Genomic DNA, 23,070 nt, shown 5'->3' on the forward strand with positions numbered 1-23,070 from the left:
TGTAAGGGGAAATGATTTACTGAAATTTTATTATCTCCTTTGGTCGGTGTAACGTAAAATATTCCCCTGTGAAAATTCTTCAATTTTACCTTTTTTTTTTTACAAAGGAATTACCACTTATCAAACCCCGAAGGCCACTCGAGAATAAGGATTAATGGGTATTTATTAGTCAATGTAATTATAGCGTTTTTAACATAGGTATTTGGATCTTTGTAAGTTGGATTATATAAGGGTACGGTTCATCAAGAACTTGTTTACATTGGACTTGAAAGAGAGAAAACTTTTTTTTAAGATGGGATTTTTTCGAATTTTTAAACTTATCGGGTGAATTTCTGTACAAAACATATCTAAGAACACTGCCGGACATATAAACTAGCTTTGTATGAAATTTTCAAAAGATAGGCTCGGCCGTTCCGGAGCCTATGAGGATGAAACTCACGCATAGACACAAATACAAGGTGACATATATATATATATATATATATATATATATATATATATATATATATATATATATATATACTAGCAAAGATACCCGTGCTTCGCACGGAGCTTTGTTGCGCACTCGGGTACCAAAATCTGTGGGCACCTTTCCAGTAAGTTGATGTTGTAAGAGGAACGATTGCATAAGGTGATTAACATTTTAACTACCTCTTGTAGTGACTGAAATTCAATCAGGAACTTCACAAAACATTTTCATCAAAAAGGAAGGTTACTTGATGTTACATAGTAAATTTTTCATGGAAGTAATTTTCAACTCTTGCTTAAATTTTATCTTGCACATTCAATACTAAAAACTTACCACAATCAGATCATGTCAGTTTTTCCTCATATCCATTTCTCGAACTTTTCACTGAAGAGCCTCAGGGTAAACTACATTTCTGCTGCTTTGATTTGGAGCCAGAATGTAGAGTTTTTCTGAACTTCCTGTCCGGCTGATGGAGACGTAGAACATACCGTGACTGAAGCAGTCTGATGTCAAGTCTACGCCAATGGTGTTAAATGTCTGACCTTGACTTTTGTTTATGCTCATTGCAAAACACACCTTCACAGGAAATTGGAGTCTCCGGAATTTAAATGGAAGTTCTGAGTCCGATGGAACTAAGGGGATCCTTGGCAGTAGAACGGTTTCGCCTTTGTAGGGACCACAGGAAATGGTGGCCTCAAGTACATTGGTGTGCAATCTGGTGATAACACATCTGGTTCCGTTTGTTGTTTTTGGCGGTTCCAAGGATCGAAGAATAATGATTGGCGATCCAATTTTGAGATTTAAAATGTGTGGAGGCATTCCAGATATCTCCAAAGAGTTTAAAAACTCCACAGGGTAGTGAACAGCTTCATATTCATTAGTAGCCGAATCAACTGACTTGTATTGCTTTGTGTCTCCTGGAAATTCATCCATTATTGAATTGTTCAAATGATTCACATTGCTGTTTAATGGCGAAATAATAGCCCTCTCAGCAAGCCAATCCGGTGATTTTCCATTGTTTTGCAGGTCTGGGTACACTTTGTCTTTCAGTTGCTTCTGATTACCGACACATTTACCAAGCGCAGTTGGAATCTTAATTGTGTCAGGTGAAGAAGTGATAGGAAACTAACCATTACCGATTTGGAGAAGCAATTTTGAGAAGTCTGCTGCAGCTGTGTTATCAGAGATATAGGCTCTCATATTAGTAGTCAGTCTCTTCACTATAACGTGCCTCCAGAGATAGGATTGTTTCAAACTTGCATTGACAATGTTAGCCCTTGTGCCATTTTTAACCACTGGGAGGATTTGACGGAAATCACCGCAAAATAAGGTTGGAATGCCACCCATGGGATTCTTGTTTCCTGTGATGTCTTGCAGTGTTCGGTCAATTGCTTCATAAGCACTCTTGTGCGTCATTGGGGCTTCGTCTACAATGATTGCAGAGGTGTCTCTAATTACATTTGCCATGGCTGAGTTACCAGTAATTTTGCAAACTGCCTGATCCATTCGATGAGTATCCAAGGGTACTTTAAAAGTGCTGTGAAGAGTGCGGCCACCTTGTAGTAGAGTAGCAGCAATGCCACTGGATGCTGTTGCAAGCACAATCTTTCTCATGGATCTAATCTTTGCAAGGATCAAATTGATTACAAAAGTCTTGCCCGTACCACCTGGAGCATCAAGAAACATCATGTTTTTGTTCATTTCACCTTGTGCTTCCAACATTGCCATGAATGAATTGTAAACTTCTCTTTGAGAATCGGTCAGTTTTTCTTGCATATTTTTTGCTTGTAGGGAAAGTTCTTCAAGATTATAAGTAACTTCACGTTGATACTCTCTCGCGAGTCTTTCATCTCTCCCTTGCGTTGGTGCAGGTAATCCATAGCTTGCCAATGGTTGACCGCACATAAGGAGAACTTTTTCTTCAATTAGACAAAGAGTTTTATTGTAGATGTCCTCATTAAAATCTGCTTCTGGATTGTTAACTTCTTGCCTGTATCTGTGAAGAATGTCTTCAGATATTACATCACGAAAAGCCATCCAGATCTCAAGAGGATTGCTTGGCTCACAGGCTGTTAAAATTATCACAAATAGGCTTCGCAAATTTGAAGGTGATTGAGTGGCACTTGCCTCTCCTACTGCTTGATGCAAGTGATGGTCATTTTCTAGAAGGCCTCGAGCAAGGCACGCTGCTCTGTATGTTTCAAACACCTGACCATTGTATGCTCGCAAATCTTGAAATGAAGTTGGACCAGCAACCTCATTGAGCAACAGGCGTAAGAAATAACACTCCCCTGCTTTTGGACTAATCGTGTAGATTCTCCCAATGCATGGTGCCTTCCATACATTTTCAGTACCTTCAACTTGTACCCCACGCATTCTTCTCATCCATTTCTTTGTCGATTTGTTCCAAGTGTAAAACTCAGGGACTTCTACGTATTTGAGACCCCTTGCAAAGTCATCCTCATGGCAGAGTTGAAAAAATGCTGTCAAAGTTGTGGCAGGCGGTGGACCTTGGGCTCGTTCCAGAGCAGTATCAGCTGAGAACATGACACGCTGCCCATTTTCAAGATGAACAGAAAGTTGTACAATTGGGGGGAAATGTTCATGGATGGGATGTTCCAATATCCTCCAGGCCGCCTCTGAACTGCCGACATACCTTGCATTCTGGAACTGCTGGATCTCATCCACAATGTGACTTTGTACTTGGCCTTGTTGGTTAGCTGCTCCATCAGTTCTTTGTAGTTCAAACACTGCTTGATCACATCCTTTATTCACGTATTTGAGGACATATTTGATGCTTTGGATCGAGCTGCAAATTTCTACGTTAATGTGAGCGTTGAACTGCTGAAGGAGGACCTTGTTGTACGGAACAATCCACTGGTTTGTTATTTCTTGATTAACATACCGACCATTTCTCTTCATCCTTATTGTACCAGTCTGGCCTCCATCTTCTGGTTTTCTTCGCCTGTACTTGGGGTAAGAGTCTTGGCCTTGCTCGGTACACTGAAGAAATTCTTTTGGGTATTTTTTGGAACATTTGTTGTCAATCATACATGGACAATTTGGATTAAATGGTCCACAAGGTCCATGCACCATATGTGCCATCACTTTAGCATGAAGATCAGGATCTTCCTCTTTGTCAGGGATCTCTGCAGATATGCAGAGATCCATTTTTTCTGGTAGAAGTTTGTCCTCTGGGGCCTGCCAGGTGAGGATGTGTGCATGCGGCAATCCTCTTTTTTGATATTCAATACTGTACAGGAAAGCCCTCAACCTGCCAAATCCTCCCTTTTTAATAAATTCAAGTAACTTTTTTAGCTTCTGCCTGAAAACCCTGGCAACAATATCTGGACGATCCTGAGGGTCTTGCCCTTGAAGACAATTTTCTGTAATTTCTGTCCACTTTGGATTTGTTGTGAACGTGATGAAGAGGTCGGCTCGGCCCATTCGCCGAACATATGCCATGGCATCACTTTGACGCTCAAACATGTATCGAGGGCCTCCTGTATAAGTTGCCGGAAGTACAACTCGTTGACCAAACTGTTCTGGATTCCCATCCTCCCTAAGAATTGAATCTCTCAAGTTGCTATAATTGTCAGCTCTCAGGGTCTGTTGCTCACGCCTCAGGAACTGTAAACGTTCTGTTTCAATCTTGCAGTACACATCCACCAGCCATTGTTGAAATAGCCTTCGGTACCAGAGAAAATAGTTTCCAGTCCGAGTCATTAAATGGTACGAATAAAATTGCTGTTGGGTAACTTTTCGCCCATTGGATGCCTTCATGTAGATGTTGTAAGATGGAGAACCAAAGGGGTACATTAATGGGTACATTAAAGTATCGTAGAGGGGATGTAGTTCGGAGATCCGTTTTAATGTATCATTTCTAAAACGCAAGACAATATCCCGGTTAGCTGTTGGTTCATTCTCCATTAATATTCCAATCTCATACGTTGTTGTTGGAGCATTGAATCGCCGTGGATGCTCTTCTTGCGGCCTTCGGTCTTCCCTTATGACAACTTTATGTTCTACCAAGTGTTCTTCTTCAATCCTCTCCTTTGTTGTTTTCAGCTGACAAATGAAGCTGTTGTTCTCATGTAAAAATTCAGTCAGACTTCGGAGAATGTCTCTATTGAGTCTACTGTCACGTCCCCGATTATGTAGTTCCTCTTCCAGACTATCCAAGAAGTAGACTTGAATAAACTTTGCTGTTTCATCTTCAGGTGGTAAAAGACTCCCAATCTGGTGGCAAACCTGGCCTCGAATTCTAAAAGAAGGATTCCATCCATGTACTGCCGCAATTTTGTGACCAAATGATGTCATTGCAAAACAATTGTTATAACTGCGTAGATTTTGCAGAAAATCTTTAGAGATGGGACCATTGCCGGAGAGCAAATCTTGAAGCAACTGAGGCAGTGGTGGAAAGCTATCAAGCACAACTTTGCCAGAAGAACAACAACAACCAGGGGTTTCTCCTTTAAATTTTACAGCTGAGCAATGTTGACATACTTTGTCCATTTTTCCTATATCAGCTGTAGTGAGAGAGTCATTTTTGTTGTAGAGCAATCCTTTTCTATTGCAGTGTTCTATTTCATGGTGTCTCAAAGCAGTCATTCGTTGTCTAGCTGCCTCGTTTTCTGTCAATTGCTGGGGCAAAGTCATACTCTCTCTCCATGCAGCCTCTCGTTGTTGCCCTTGGTATAGGCGAAAGCTTCGTTGGGTTTCCGATTCATTCTGATGTCGTTGAGCCACTCTCAACTGACCTTGTGTACGTCTACTTACCTCATATAATTCATTCGATCGTAATATTGCTTCTCTTTCCAGTGCATATCTTTGCCTTTCTTGAATTTCATCTTGTGATGAATTTAACCGCCTTACAGCATGTCTAGTTCTGTCAGCTTCACGTTGGGTTTCTCTTTCCAAATCTGACAGTCTTGCTCTCCTTTCTCTTTGACGTATCCTGTTAAGTTCTAGACGTCTTTCTCTATCTGAATTGTTTTCATTGGAGCGAATTGCAGCAACTCTTAGTCTATTAGCTTCCAATCTTTCCATTCTTTCTTCCTCACTTTCGTTTCTACTTCGTTTGGGTGGCATAATTTCGGTTTTAAACGGAATTGTTTAACGATATTAATGATTGTAAATTAATTAAGCGTAAAGGAAATGTATACTAACTGAAATGGACGAACTATAAATAATATTTCTGAATAGTACAATTATAAACAATTATATTGTAGCAAAAATGAATAAAAGCGACCTACTTGTGACTCATTACTTCCGGGTGTAAACGTCACAGTCTAAAAGTAATAATTAAAAAAAAAAAAGTAAATGTAAAATAAATGTAATACCAACTTAGGTTAACTAATATATGTAAACAGTACAATTAAAACAGTTCTATTAAAACAAATAATTACTAAGATCTAGGTAATTGTTAGTCTCATTGTTATGGTTTTAAAGAAAAAAATGTGTAAAAAAAATTCTGCTTTTGTGAGTACGTGTATTTCTTTTAAATTACATAACCTTTTTATTTTATTATTTATATCTCTTTTAAATTTATATATTTTGTTAGTAAACTGGAAGAAATTCAGTTGAATAAAACCTTGTTCGTGTTCTTTACGTTAAACTCATATTTTTATAAAAGGTTCATCCGGTTTAAAGAAAGCACTACGTTTAAATAAGACTGGAAATAACTAATTCAATATATAAATAGAAAAATGAAATAAATATAAGCTTTAAGTCTTAAGATAGTAATAATCAAAATGTAATAAATTATTTGTAGTTCAAATCTATAAGACAGGCTTTCGAAATAGGCTCGACCAGAAAGATTAAATTGGAACGAAATTATAATCTCCGTGCCATTTTCAAAACAACCCCACAAAAGTAACGGTATCCTGCAGTTGGTTAAATGACAACGTTGGTTGTAAGAAAAATGTAAAAGAAAATGCGCTTATCTGTTTATTTTGAACTGTTTTATTTAATTAAAAAAAAATTGGCTATAACTGGAAGAGAGCGTTATGTTTTGGGGGTTGTTTAAAAAATAGAATGGAAATAAAGTTAGTTCCGTTTTAATTGTCTTTAATTGCGGCAAGCGCTAACAAAATCGAAAAATCACTGTTCACATTCGAAATGTTAACTTTTATAGGTTTACAGGTTTGCTGACAAGGCTGGAGGTGTTTATTTAGAAAGCCATACTTAACATGGGGAGGTTGGGATGTTTTATACAATTATTTTACTAAATTGATTTTTTTCATTTAAAAATAAAATTATTTCTTTTTTAATAAAGTTTTATTTTAAAATATTTGTTTTTGTTTATTTATATAAAATTACGATAGTTGAATTGTATTCTTTCAATTATATTGGCAAGTAAAATATAAAAGATTAAAACGGAACGAAATTGAAATTTCCATTACATTTTCAATACAATCCCAAAACATAAAGCTTTCCTCACCAAAAAATTGTTTTAGCAGTAGAAGAAATTGATAATTATGCACTGTAAGAACCAAGCTGTAATATGGGCATTAAAGTAAAATTTTATCCAACTTTTGTACTGGAAAAATAATAATATCTACGAAAGTATTCAGTTGCGAAGTGTTTGAATATCAGATTCATTGTCGGCGATTATTCCGAAACCTTGTAAAAAAAATATTGGGGGGGGCGTAATTCTTGTAATATGATGTTTTAAATATTTTTTTAGGTTAAATTAAGGTTTCACGATATTTTGTAAATAAGCAGATCATCTAAATAAAAAATATGAAAACTATTTGAAATTTTAAACTATTTTCAAGAGTTAACAATTTTTATTTATTTTAAACATTATTTTTTTTAGCTAAAATTGAAGTTTCACGATATAATTTTTTTTTTTAATTGTTAGTTGGAAGCACAAAATAAGTTACAAAACATCTTTGCCTTCATGGCTTTCAAAATAGTAACGTTAATATTTCAGAACGGTACCACAAATACCGAAGGAACTGAACTGTCTATATTGGTGGCCGGAAAACTCGTCTCGGGAAAACTCGTTTCCGGAAAACTCGTCTCCGGAAAACTGGTCCCCTTTCGCTAGGTAGGAAAACTGGTCCCTTATTGAATAAATACCGATTGAAAACACATTTTATGATCATTCTTGAAGGAGATATTATTTTTTTAAAATAGACTATAGCCCCCCCCCCCCAATATTTTTTAAAAATATTTTTACTTGTTTAATGTTTTCTTTTTTTTTTTTTTTTAATAAAATCGATTTTCTAAGTGTCCGTTTTCTACCTAACTGGCTAAGTTCTTAGTGGTTTAACTTTTATTAAAGCGTTTATTATGTTCATACAAAGTTGATTACAAATTTTTTTTGTTCTTATTTTAACGATGTTTTTTCGAGTCATAAAAACAATAATTAAAAACAAAACCAAAAAATTAAAAAACAGGGAGCGATTCGATTTTTCGTTACTTTTTTGTTTTTGTTTTTAATTATGATAGTTTTTTGTTGTTATGTTTTTGTTTTCTCTCATACCAAATGCACTCATGCGTTATTTAAAATTATATTTTTATCCATTATCAACATTTATTGTCGTCCTGTCAAATTTTGCAAAAATTAACTAATAAATTAAAAGCGAAATATTTTTTTGGCGCGATAGATGCCATGTGCTTACAATCTCTCGTTAACTAATTTTTAATTTTTTAAATTTTTACTTCAAAATTCTAAAATCAATCATTCAGAGAAAAAGTAATCACTAGATAAATTTATTAATCAATTTTATTGAAAACTCCGCTATCGTTTATCAAGAATCTTTTTAATTTCATTTTTGTTGGTTGTTTTTCGGAGGGAGATATAGTTTTAACCCCCCCACTCTCTCTTCCTCTCTCTAAATTATATTTAAAAAAATATTAAAATTTATTATTTTCTATTTAAAACTAAATCTCCCTCAGTAATTTCTTTAATTTTCTATTTTTTAGCGATTATCAAGACCCCTAAGATGTGATTTACCGTACATTATTTCTCGTTCGGGTTTGTATTACTGTACACATAGATTCGAAAAAGTTGTCAAAAAAACAAATATATAACAAATAAATGTTATCAAAAGCAAGATAAATTACTTTTCTACCAAACTGGATATAATTTTCGTGTTTTTATTTAATTTAACATGTTTATTCAGATCAAAAAGCATACAGTGTTTACCGATGTATTGGAAAATTCAAAATGGCGGCCGACTCTCTCTATTTAACACGGTAAGTTCGGGAAAAGGTGTTATAAATAATAAACCAGACAAAATACTATTAACAAACCACCGAATATATGTCAAGTTATGTCACGGTAACATATATTGAGCAAATTTCTAACAGTATTTTGTCTAGTTTATTATTTATAACACCTTTTCCCGAACTTACCGTGTTTAAGAGAGAGTCGGCCGCCATTTTGAATTTTCCAATACATCGGTAAACACTGCATGTTTTTCGAGCTGAATAAACATGTTAAATTGAATAAAAACACGAGAATTATATCCAGTTTGGTAGAAAAGTAACTTATCGGGTAACCCAACTTATCTTGCCTTTGATAACATTTATTTGTTATATATTTGTTTTTTTAACTACTTTTTCGAATCTATGTGTACAGTAATACAAACCCAAATTTAAATTTTAATATTTTTTAAAATATAATTTAGAGAGGGTTAAAACTATATCTCCCTCCGAAAAACAACCAACAAAAAATGAAATTAAAAAGATTCTTGATAAACGATAGCGGAGTTTTCAATAAAATTGATTAATAAATTTATCTAGTGATTACTTTTTCTCTGAATGATTGATTTTAGAATTTTGAAGTAAAAATTTAAAAAATTAAAAATTAGTTAACGAGAGATTGTAAGCACATGGCATCTATCGCGCCAAAAAAATATTTCGCTTTTAATTTATTAGTTAATTTTTGCAAAATTTGACAGGACGACAATAAATGTTGATAATGGATAAAAATATAATTTTAAATAACGTATGAGTGCATTTGATATGAGAGAAAACAAAAACATAACAACAAAAAACTATCATAATTAAAAAACCAAAACAAAAAAGTAACGCTCCCAGTTTTAAAATTTTTGGTTTTGTTTTTTATTATTGTTTTTATGACTCCAAAAAACATCGTTAAAATAAGAAACAAAAAAATTGTAATTAACTTTGTATGAACATAATAAACGCTTTAAAATAAGTGAAACCACTAAGAACTTAGCCAGTTAGGTAGAAAACGGGCAATCGATTTTATTTAAAAAAAAAAAAAAAAAAACGGTACTCCTGCAGTATTTTACCCACCGATTTCACGATCTTAGCCGAGCGTTGACGAACGCTTTCGGCGTTAACGCCGACGAAAGCCGAGAATTCGGAGCTACGGTGCAAGAAGAACGCTAAAAGTATGTGAATAATAGCAACAACATTACAAGGAAAAGATATTACACACACACACAACAAAATGGATAAAATTAATACAAAAAATTAGGATAAAATAAATCACAAACACTTACCGTAAGTTTTTTTAAAGTAAAATAAATTTATTTTGTTGAATATTTTTTTTTTTTTTTTGGTTCATTTTGTTTTCCGATAGCTTTTTTTTGGGGGGGGGGGTAAGCAACAGTAATAAACACTTCAATGTTTTTTTTTGTGTTTTTAACAAAACGTTATTAAACAGTAACAACAATGTTTTTTTTTTTTTTTTTTTTTCAGTAATGTTTGTAGGGGGGGACAACAATTACTGTTTATCTTTAGTTCCGACTGGAAGATTTTCTACTGACTGTAGAGAGGCAAAGTAGGGAGCAAAGGGTTTTCAGAGGATGTGGAAAGAAGCTCCTTCCCAAACCGGGTAGCCTTCCGCGATTTGATTTATTATGGAGACAAAAGAAGGGTTGTGTCCAAATTTTCGTCTCCACATAAATTCGCATAAATATGTTTCCAACAGCTCCCGTTTTTTTTTGTTTTTTTTTTATCGCTAAATTAAATAGCTGAAATGAAAGGCTGTGTATTTTTACTTTGAACAATAAAATAACTGAAATGAAACGCTATGTGTGTAATTTCAATGAAAATTATTCGTCTGCTGCGCGTTCGTTTGAAGCGCCCTGATTGGCTGATAGAGTATCGTACCGCTCGCTATGTTCCGGCGTTTTCCGACGGATGTCGATCAACGCTCGGCTAAGATCGTGAAATCGGTGGGTAAAATACTGCAGGAGTACCAAAAAAACATTAAACAAATAAAAATATTTTTTTTTAAATATTATGGGGGGGGGCTATAGTCTATTTTAAAAAGCAATATCTCCTTCAAGAACGATCATAAAATGTGTTTTCAATCGATATTTATTCAATAAGGGACCAGTTTTCCTACCTAGCGAAAGGGGACGAGTTTTCCCGAGACGAGTTTTCCGGAGACGAGTTTTCCCGGGATGAGTTTTCCTAAATTCGTCTATATTATTGGTAAGTGGTAAATTTTCACAATATAAATTTATAGGAATATAAACAGAACAGTGATATAAAAAATAATTTTGAAAGAAATATTGTTCACAAACCTTTTTTAATATTAATTTCAATTTTTTAATGTTGTATTAACTTAAAATCCAGCAGTTGATAGAGCAAACGTAGATATGTCTGTAGGTTTGGTAGCGTGCGGAAAGAATACGTTATTATTTCGAAAGGCATTCGTAGTGTGAGGAGGGGGGTGGGAATTTAAATAAATATTGTGAAATTTCAAGTTTAGATAAAAAAAAATGTATTAATAAAGTTATGCTTAAAATAAATAAAAATTATTGTTTATTTTTGAAAATAGGTTAAAAAAAAGTGTTAATGCGTAAGCACCAGAAGTTAAAATTATAAACATTTTCATATTGTAATTTTTTTTAAAAAGGTAAATTTAATAATAAAAATAAGTGGAAAAAAAATCCAATAAAAAGAAAAATATCTATTACAGACAACATGTAATGACGTAAATCTCCGATTGCACAAACAGTAAACCTTTCAGATAATATACGTAAAGTGAAATAAATCGAATATAAAATTAAATGAAAATATATTAAATAATTAAATGTTAAATAGATTTTGTAAATAGTACAGTTGAAATGATTAGAATATTTCCAATATGTAATAAGGTCGAGGTAATTAGTTAAAGAGATTTAATATAATGTGATATGCAAATGAGCATAAGTCATTCGATATGGAGGTGGTTTGTAGAATAGTATATAATGAAATTAGGCAAAGATTCTTATGTCTCCTATAACAGAAACATCCTAAAATGGGTTCTAATGTTTCTCTACCAGGAGAGATCTACCCTCTTACCTCCTTTATATTTCGTTGATGATGGAGAGCTGTACACACAGACAGAAACACACGAACCTTATTACTTTATAAAAATATAGATATATATATATATATATATATATATATATATATATATAAAGAGATCGATCGATAGATAGTAGATAGATAGATAGATAAATTGGTTGATACATAGATTTGTATTACCAGTTAAAGAATTGACTTCTCTTTATTTTTAAATAATTCTTTATATAAACAAATATAATCGGATACTTCGTTTGATTTATTTTTATTTCCACTTTTTAAAGTATTTCCAATATTTATATTCTTTTTCATTCTTTCCGCATTTATTTGTAATATGATATATTATCTCTAAAAAAATCGATAAGTTTGTCTTGAGCAGTATTTATTCATCGATTCCATTTTCTTTCTTTCGCGCTATTGATCTGCGGTTGTCGGTGACATTGGTTCTAAACATCGAACGTTTTAGGTTTCTTCACAACTGTTAAATATTTAGATTTTTATCATACCCGCATGTTAACAGATGTTAAGTATAAAGTTCGAAACTATTACTGGAAATGATTGGCTAAATATGAGAAAAATTTGATTTTTCATTTTTATCATGCCTGCACCTTAATAGAATTTAAGTATAAAATACGAAATTATTACTGGAAATGATTGGCTAAATATGAGAAAAATTAGATTTTTCATTTTTATCATGTCTGCACCTTAACAGAGGTTAAGTATAAAATACGAAATTATTACTGGAAATGATTGGCTAAATATGAGAAAAATTAGATTTTTCATTTTTATCATGTCTGCACCTTAACAGAGGTTAAGTATAAAATACGAAATTATTACTGGAAATGATTGGCTAAATATGAGAAAAATTTGATTTTTCATTTTTATCATGTCTGCACCTTAACAGAGGTTAAGTATAAAATACGAAATTATTACTGGAAATGATTGGCTAAATATGAGAAAAATTAGATGTTTCATTTTTATCATGTCTGCACCTTAATAGAATTTAAGTATAAAATACGAAATTATTACTGGAAATGATTGGCTAAATATGAGAAAAATTAGATTTTTCATTTTTATCATGTCTGCACCTTAACAGAGGTTAAGTATAAAATACGAAATTATTACTGGAAATGATTGGCTAAATATGAGAAAAATTAGATGTTTCATTTTTATCATGTCTGCACCTTAACAGAGGTTAAGTATAAAATACGAAATTATTACTGGAAATGATTGGCTAAATATGAGAAAAATTAGATTTTTCATTTTTATCATGTCTGCACCTTAACAGAGGTTAAGTATAAAATACGAAATTATTACTGGAAATGATTGGCTAAATATGAGAAAAATTTGATTTTTCATTTTTATCATGTCTGCACCTTAACAGAGGTTAAGTATAAAATACGAAATTATTACTGGAAATGATTGGCTAAATATGAGAAAAATTAGATGTTTCATTTTTATCATGTCTGCACCTTAATAGAATTTAAGTATAAAATACGAAATTATTACTGGAAATGATTGGCTAAATATGAGAAAAATTAGATTTTTCATTTTTATCATGTCTGCACCTTAACAGAGGTTAAGTATAAAATACGAAATTATTACTGGAAATGATTGGCTAAATATGAGAAAAATTAGATGTTTCATTTTTATCATGTCTGCACCTTAACAGAGGTTAAGTATAAAATACGAAATTATTACTGGAAATGATTACGAAATTGATTTGCTAAAGAGTGTGGTGATCCCCTGGTGAAATCACGTGGCCGCTGGCAGACCCTGGGTGTGGTAGACGGACTTGGTGCCGGTCCACAAGTTCAAAGAGACCCAGATTTGGCTTCAGAAGGAGTGCTATGATTTTGTACCCTTCTCTCACTGCCCCCCCCCCTCCGACCTGAACCTGCTGGACTACTTTGTATGGTCATATGTCGGGAACATCACTAACATGACCTCACACTAAAACCAGCCTGATCGCCACCATTCGCTAAGTATTCGCCGAGCTCCCACCAGCACTTGTGGAAAAGGTATGCTCCCAGTTCCAAACCTGTATCGAGATGGTGATTGAGAAAAATTCGATTTTTCATTTTTATCATGCCTGCACCTTAATAGAGGTTAAGTATAAAATACGAAATTATTACTGGAAATGATTGGCTAAATATGAGAAAAATTAGATTTTTCATGCTTATCATGTCTGCACCTTAACAGAGGTTAAGTATAAAATACGAAACTATTTCTGAAAATGATGGGCTAAATACGAAAATATTTTTTAGATTTTTCATGTTTATCAAATGTTAAAACTACAGGATGGAACGATAAAGTTGTCGCCCTAAAGAAAACAACACTGCAGCTTTATTTTTTAAACTTTATTTTAAAAAATCAATTCAACTTAAATATGTAGTAGAGCTGGCATCTATTCTATGTCTTAGTTTCGAATATATCATTATAAAGTCGTGATTTCAAAAGTAAAAAAAAAACGTATTTGGGTGCGATCAGCTAGAATCCATAAAAGAACGGTCCATATAAAATCCAATCTTTTATGTTCGGAAGAAATAGAGTTTGAAAATATAGAGACGGACAGACAGGCATTGTGAGTTTTATAAATTATATTATTATTAGATAAAATTATATTCATAAATAACACTAAAAAAGATTTAATTTTGTATCTAAATTTAAAAATTGAATGTAATATTGTTTTGTTTTTTTTTGTGTGTATGAAATAACTGGATAATATATACGTTTTATTTAAAAATAAAAATTAATATTGTTTATTTTTATTTTAGTCCATAAAAAGACTGGATAATATATACGTTTTATTTTAAAATAAAAATTATTATTGCGTTTTATTTTCGTCCAGGAAAAGATTGGGTAATATATACGTTTTTTTTTAAATAAAAATTAATAGTGTTTATTTTTTTCCATGAAAAAACTGGATAATATATACGTTTTTTTTTTTTAATAAAAATTAATAGTTTGTTTTTTTTCATTAAAATACTGGATAACATATACGTATTATTAAAAAATAAAAATTAATATTGCGTTTGATTTTTGTCCATGAAAAAAAATGGAAACTATATATGTTTTATTTAAAAATAAAAATTTATATTGCCTTTTATTTTTGTCCACAAAAAAACTGGAAACTATATACGTTTTATTTACAAATAAAAATATATATTGTTTATTTTTTTATTTTTGTCCATGAAAAGACATAAAAAAATATACGTTTAATTTAAAAATGAAAATTATTATTGCGTTTTATTTTTGTTCATTTAAGACTGGAAAATAAACTTGATTCTTGTGGGCAAAAATATGTCAATTCTAATGGTTCTTATTTCGATTAATAAAGTTTATTATGAAAGGAATTATGATCTTTTGAAGTTGAACGTCAAAAACATTATTTTTGCCCAAGCCTAATATATTTTGAAGGAACCAGATCTTCGTGGACCGTTTCACTGACACATACAAGGTTATATATAGGGCTATGATAACACCATATTCTTTTCATTGTTTTGACTCTCGAGTATATATCCAACACAGTCAGACACAGTTAATCAACCGAGAACCACTTCACTCTATATAAAATCATATATGATATCAACGGATACACACTCGAGAATGAAAAGAATATGCTGTTGTCATAGCCCTAGTAATAACAAATACGAAAATTGCATGAATTTAAACGCATATTTTACGCCCAGCAAGTTTGGACGCCCCCATCCCTACCCCTGCATATAAGATAACAACGGATACACATTCGAGGGCCAAAACAATGACAAGATTATGCTGTTGTCCAATCTCTAGTTATATATCTTGAATTTAATCATTCTTTTTCTTCTCTCTCACTTTCTCTACCTCTCTCTCTCTCTCTCTCTCTCTCTCTCTCTCAATATATATATATATATATATATATATATATATATATATATATATATATATATATATATATATATATATATATATATGTTTGTCAACTGTTTCACGAGGTACGAAACAGTTTTATATAGATCGCGGCATGCTGGTCTAATGATTATCGTACTTGACTCACTGTCGCTAGGTTTTATTTTTGTTTTGTTTTTACTAAGAAGAATTGTCTGTTTAGAAAAAAAATACAGAACACTCATAAGAACATATATCAGTTTCTTTCCGTTTTTTTTTTCTTCGTTTTTTTTTTTTTTAAATTTTACGTTACATTTAATACCGGGCAACGCCAAATATATCTTCTAGTATATACATAAGCTATGAAACATATCTTTTGCCGCTTGAATTCTAATTAAGATTAAACAGAAGATATATATATACATATATATATATATATATGTGTGTGTGTGTGTGTGTGTGTGTGTGTGTGTTTGTCAACTGTTTGTCAACTGTTTCACGAGGTACGAAACCGTTTTATATAGACCACGGCATGCTGGTCGAATGGCTATCGTACTTGACTCACTGTCGCTAGGTTTTATTTATTTTTTTTTTTTACTTACAAGAATTATCTGTTTAGAAAAAAAAAATAACAGGACACTCATATGCACATATCTCAGTTTCTTTCCGTCTTTTTTTTTTTTTTTAAAGAAATGTTACGTTACGGTTATACCGGGCAACGCCGGATATATCTTCTAGTATACACATAAGCTATGAAAACATATATTTTGCCGCTTGAATTCTAATTTAGATTAAACGGAAGAGAAAACGCGCGTGAATGGCGGCGATTAATAGAAAACGTGTTAGAATTTCATGGGGAAATAAGCGACTATGAAACCCAACGTCCTTTCAGGTTGCTGCAGAAACCAGCCGACCCCGTAAACGCCCGCGAAACAAAATGAAGCACAACAAAACGTAAATGTTCACATTTCAGAACAAAATTCAATTTAATTTCAATATCTAATTAGCGAACACGTCGCTGTATTCTCGTGCACAATACACAAGCATATTAAAAACGCACAAATAACTTTATGTAAGCTTTCATCATCGCTGGCATCATTAGTACAATTGTCTGTAGGCTGTCCATTCAACTATTATACACACACGCATAATATATATATATATATATATATATATATATATATATATATATATATATATATATATATATATATACAGTACCGCTGAATATAAACATATATGTGTGTTGGTACCATTAAACAAACTTTTTACACATAAGCGGACGTATATCTATAAATATTTTTTTTATCCGTACGTGCACAGTACTTCCATATTTACATACGTATGTATATATATATATGTATATATTTATATATATATATATCATTATATATATCATGATATATACATCATTATATATATATATGTGTGTGTGTGTGTGTGTGTGTGTGTGTGTGTGTGTGTGTGTGTGTGTGCACGAGCAAGCATTTAATAAAACATGTTAAAAAACACTTGGAAAAACAGTTAAAAACATATTTAATCTGAAAAGGAAACACTTGATAAGTGGATGGTCCTTAATACGCGGAGTTTCGAAGAAATACTTTCCTTCTCATCAGAGGGTAGGAATTAGCAAAATGCGGGATCGGATTTTGCATGCAAAAGTATTTGATGAAACAACAATAAGTCAAAGATCTTACTTGAAAACAAAAACGTGAAGCAGAGGGAATATGTTGAAGGAAAAGGTGATTACCCATGAATGGATAGTCTGGTGGAAGATAAATAATCCAGTTTAGTTTATATATATATATATAAAATTGTTGAATTTTTATTTATTTTTTTATTAGCGATTAATTTCTTTCGTATTACTTCACTCCCTGGACGTTTATATTATAAGGAAGGAGTTATTTGCCCTTGGTTTACATGTTTTCTTCGCCCACATTTTTAGGACGTATTTTATTTATTTTAATTTAAGTAGTAATTAATTTAAGTAGTAATTATTAATTAATAATTAATATTTAAATATATATATATATATATATATATATATATATATATATATATATATATATATATATATGTGTGTGTAAGCAAGGTAAAGATTCACACATATATATGTAAGCAAGGTAAAGATTCACAGTGGGTATCCGTAGTCTTGTCAGACTACGGATACCCACTGTGAGGATGCCTGCGCGTGAAATTTTTGTGGCAAGAGTTGTTCAATCTCAACCACACCTCTCTCGAATCGACGTTGTTGGATATCAGTAGTTAGTGGGGGGTCAGGGCAATTGGAAACAATGCCAAGATAAGTAGAAAGCACATACAGCGCCTAGAATTCGCAAATGGTCACCCATTTGGTACTAGCCAGGCTCAACGTTGCTTAACTTCGGTGATCTGATGAGAACCGGTGTGTCAACGTGATTATACCGTACACACACACACGCGCGCACACATATATATATATTTTTAAATAAAACATATATATATATATATATATATATATATATATATATATATATATATATCATAATAAACTTTATATATATATAATTATACATATATATATATATAGAGAGAGAGAGAGAGAGAGAAGAAGAAGAAGAAGAAGTTTTGAGTAGAAAAAATAAAGTGCAAAAAAAAAATACAGTTTAAACTCCCTATATATATATATATATATATATATATATATATATATATATATATATATATATATATATATATATATATATATATATATGAAATTTTTTTCCGGGGGGTACAAAATTTAATTTAAAACTAAATAGAGACCAATTGACATGGTAGACAAAAAATGAAAATGAAAAGCTAACCGGGGTTCGTTCTTCGGCCAGCAGAGCTAAATCGAGGGAAATTGCGATTACAACAAAATGTTTTGTATATAGCGGGGGAGAGAAAAAATAATATTAAAAAAAAAAACATAAAATAAACGGGGAAAATTACATAGAAAACAAATTAAGTCCTAAGAGATTTTCTTATTTGTTGCAAAGAGGAGGTCCCAAGGACGTAATAAAAATAGTTTCTATAATTTTTAGATGAAAGGGCGATTGCAACCTGCTCAGAATCACAAAAATTCGTGGCACAAAATTCAGCACAGAAATTAGTGGCACACGGACGGTGATTTATAAGGTGCTCACAAATCGCAGAACCATATGTATTACTCAGAACATCTGAGGGTGAAAAATTGACATAAGGAATCTTTGATGTTATATGTTATTTTAAGCGCAAATCCACACACACACACACACACGCACGCACACACATATATATATATGTGTGTATGTGTGTATATTCTAAAGTTTATGTATATTTATATATATATTTATTTATAATTATAAAACTCAAATGACCTTGTAACGAGTGATGTAACCCACTTTCCGGTTTACAATATCCGCTTGCGTATGTGCGCATAAACATTAACCCATAACAACGTAAACAAAAAAACACAAATCGCTTCTTTTGCAGATTTTGAACTGTGCACTGAAATATTAACGTTAAGATTTCGAAATTATTATTTAACGTGGGAAGAGTGAGGGTGCTTTGTAGCTATTCTTTATTACAAATATACTGTCGCTATTTTCTTACAACTAAACAACTTAAACCCGTTGACAAACTTAAGAACAGTTTTAGTAAAGGCAAGACTACCACTACTTCTCTCTATCGGTCCCTTTTTCTTCCTTCCTTTTTTTTAGTTTTTGTTTACATTTCTAGATACAAAATAGTTGTGTGAGAACGGTGAATTTGTCGTCAAATTTACTAATCTGTTTCAATATTAGTTTTATTTTATTTTATTTATTTAGGTTTTATTTCTTTGCTTCAGGTTTTATTAATTTTTTTTTTTTTTGATGTTTACGTTTCTATAACTTGGTTGAAGGATTCCAATATGGGTTTTTCATTCTTATATTTCTCATCGGTAGGTTCATGTGCGTTTTTGCTGCTAGATGACTTTCGTCGGCGTTCGATTCGTAGGAAAATCATGTTTAATTTTCGATTTTCGAGCAATTATTCGGAAAAATAGGTAACTTTACACGAATAGGGAGGATACTTTTTTTATGTTTGAGTGATCCGTCCGTGATTTTTCGTTTTAATATACTTTCAAAGAAATGTTTCTGTTATGTCAAAAAGAAAAAGCTATTCTTTTTACGTCACAAGTGTCATGCTCATACATGAATTCCATAGCTGATATAACATACTGACCCAACGGGTCATATGTATATGTATATATATATATATATATATATATATATATATATATATATATATATATATATATATATATATAAGCTTTTTTCAATCTTGACATACTATGCATACCCTTTTTTCTTTTTTTTTCTTGGCCTTCGGGACAAGATCAAAGTGTAGTATCTGTTCCGGCAGATGCTGCACTTAAGATAATTTGTACCAGTCAATGGAGGGGAAACCCTCTATACTGGGACAATTATTATTTTTGGTAACCAGAGTGTCCCCTTTTTGCCTACTTTTAGGGGAGCTGGTTTTTACCTCACATTAAAAACGGCCTTGTGCCTAATTTGCTCAGTGGGGGAGCAAATAAATACCATCTGTTCTTCAGATGCTGCACTTCTATTTCTTGTTCTCTTTCGGTGGAGGAGAAATCCTTCACGACTGAGACAATGTTTATTTTTGTACCTTTTCTCCACGTTAAAAAACGACCCTGGTGTCTAACCCTGTCCCGTGGGGAGGCATAGTAAATAGGTACTATGGATACCCACTGTGAGGGTGACTGCGCGTAAAAGTTTTGTGGCAAGAGTTGCGCTCCAACCACACCTCACCTGATTCGACATTATTGAACACCAGTAGCAAGATGATGTTCAGGACGACTGGAAACAATGCCGAAATAAGCGGGAAGCACATACAGCGCTTAGAATTTCTAAATGGTCCCCCCTCTGGTACTAGCCAGGCTCAACGTTGCTTAACTTCGGTGATCTGACGAGAACCGGTGTGTCAACGTAATTATGCCGTACATATATATATACACGCACATACACATTATACATATATATATATATAATGTGCATGTGCTATATATATATAATGTGTATGTGCGTGTATATATATGTGTATGTGTATATATATATATATATATGTGTGTGTATGTATATGTACGGCATGAGTGGGAGAACCGCCGACTGTCAACACGACGGTCATAGGTCCTTGGCTTGGGAGAGATGCTAGTCTCGCGGCACTGATGAGTTGTGATACAACGAAACAGGACTGTATGTCGATGACTACAAATATATTTAAGCCCCCCCCCCTCTTTGGGTAGAGCACTGTCGTAAATAATCTCACCCGCTACTTAATTGGCTGAAAATGCGAAGCTCGTTGGTTGTTTGTTTACGAACAGGCGATTTGAGCACTATAAAAGTGGTGGCGGGTGTCTATTTAAATAGACATTCCGACGAGTTATTTACGAGTTATTGGTCGAGTGGGAGAACCGCCGACTGTCAACACGACGGTTATAGGTTCAATCCTTGGCTTGGGAGAGATGCTAGTCTAGCGGCACTGATGAGTTGTAATACAACGAAACAGGACTGTATGTCCATGACTACAAATAATATATATATATATATATATATATATATATATATATATATATATATATATATATATATATATATATATATATATATAAGGGGTCGGTTCGGTGCCATATTCTCAAATTCTAATTAACAGACACATATCTTATATACACACCGGTTCCCGCCAGATCATCGAAGTTAAGCAACATTGAGCCTTGACAGTGCCAGATGGGTAACTATTTGGGAAGGCAAGGCGTTCTATGTACCACGCAGACTCGTAGAAATTTCCAGATTGTTATCTGGGGGCGCATTTAACTTCGTTAAGACATGCATCACGGAGAAGGTAACTCTGATGTAAAAACCTGCAGTCTACTGTATACTCTGTCCTGTGGCAGCATCCGCACCGAAAATGGTTAGCAGTAATACCAAGAAGTGTGATTGGTTCTACACAAAGCCTTCACCACTCTAAACAAATATTATGTGTGGATGTCTGATCATTTTAGTTGTTTGTGGCGAAAGCTCATACGTTGAAATCGACGGGAGAGCCCATCTTTATATATATATATATATATATATATATATATATATATATATATATATATCACATATATGCCTATATGTTAGGTAAAATCAAGAAAAAATATTGCATGTAACTTGATAATATCATCCGAAAATTACGAAAAGTAACAAAGATAAAAAAACTTATCCTAATTTCAAGTTGTTCTTTCATGCCGTTTCGGCTAACTTTTCCACTGGGCTCCGTCAGATGATTAACCGCAACGGGATAGGAACGTCGAATCTCCTAACTGCATCCACAGCAATTACTACCTTCCATAGTTTATATATATATATATATATATATATATATATATATATATATATATATATATATATATATATATATATAGTTATTCACATACACTATTGTGTCGCTGTTTCACAGCTCATCAGTGCGGCTAGACAAGAAACTACCTCAAGCCAGGATCGAAGCTCGTTCGCCCAAACGACAGTCGGGGCTTCAAACCGTTGCGCTATTCGGCTGCTGCTATGCGGGCAGTGAATTAACAATGTTTTAACATTGTCCAAATACCTAAGCTCAGTTTGTTTACACGAAGAGAATATATAATATATAGAGAGTATATATATATATATATATATATATATATATATATATAATACTTGTTTATTGTTATATAAACATGCTCACATGTTTATATAACAATAAACAAGTATTATCAGCTCTTTTTATTGAGCACTATCTAACAACCTCGTTGAATTCATTAGTCCATTACTTTTGAATATTTAAAAAAAAAAAAAAAAACCCGAGTATATATATATATATATATATATATATATATATATATATATATATACAAGGTGTCCAAAAAGTCACTCTAAACTAAAAACTCTATTCAAGTTGAAAACTTCAAATCCCGTTAATGACTTTTTGGACACCGTGTATACGTACATTGGTTTCGATTCTGATCTCCCACACGCAAAAATAGTGTAAACTGTTTAGTTTATTTCTATACAATCTATTGCTATACAATCCCACACAGTTTAAATGGAACAATGAAATAGAGAATCTTCAGAAAAAAATAATTAATTACCTCCTTCTTGTTGGAAATCCTTACAATACCACTAAATATATAAACACGTGGGCGTCGGGCTGGCGCCATATTCCCCACATTGGAATTGCATGACATATAAAGCTGAATAAACCTTTTATAGTGTCTTCCTTATCTTCTCTACGGGGAAACTTTTCACACACACACACACACACACAAAAACACACACATTTATTCCCCCTCCCCCCTCTCTCTCTCTCTCTCTCTCTCTCTCTCTCTCTCTCTCTCTGAATATATAATATATATATACATATATATTATATATTTAGTA

At 32.6% G+C, this 23,070-nt stretch overlaps 1 long non-coding RNA gene and 1 pseudogene across 1 annotated transcript in view; one reads left to right on the forward strand and one right to left on the reverse strand.

The window, feature by feature from the left end:
• LOC145267041 (uncharacterized) overlaps window positions 1–23,070 on the forward strand; it is a 689,166-nt gene that overhangs the window by 656,449 nt on the left and 9,647 nt on the right. The window lies entirely within an intron of this gene.
• LOC145267383 (5S ribosomal RNA) lies at window positions 17,937–18,053 on the reverse strand (annotated as a pseudogene).

This window comes from Euprymna scolopes, chromosome 42 (genome assembly GCF_053919585.1).
Source record: "Euprymna scolopes isolate OS-2025 chromosome 42, ASM5391958v1, whole genome shotgun sequence".
Lineage (NCBI taxonomy): Eukaryota > Metazoa > Mollusca > Cephalopoda > Sepiida > Sepiolidae > Euprymna > Euprymna scolopes.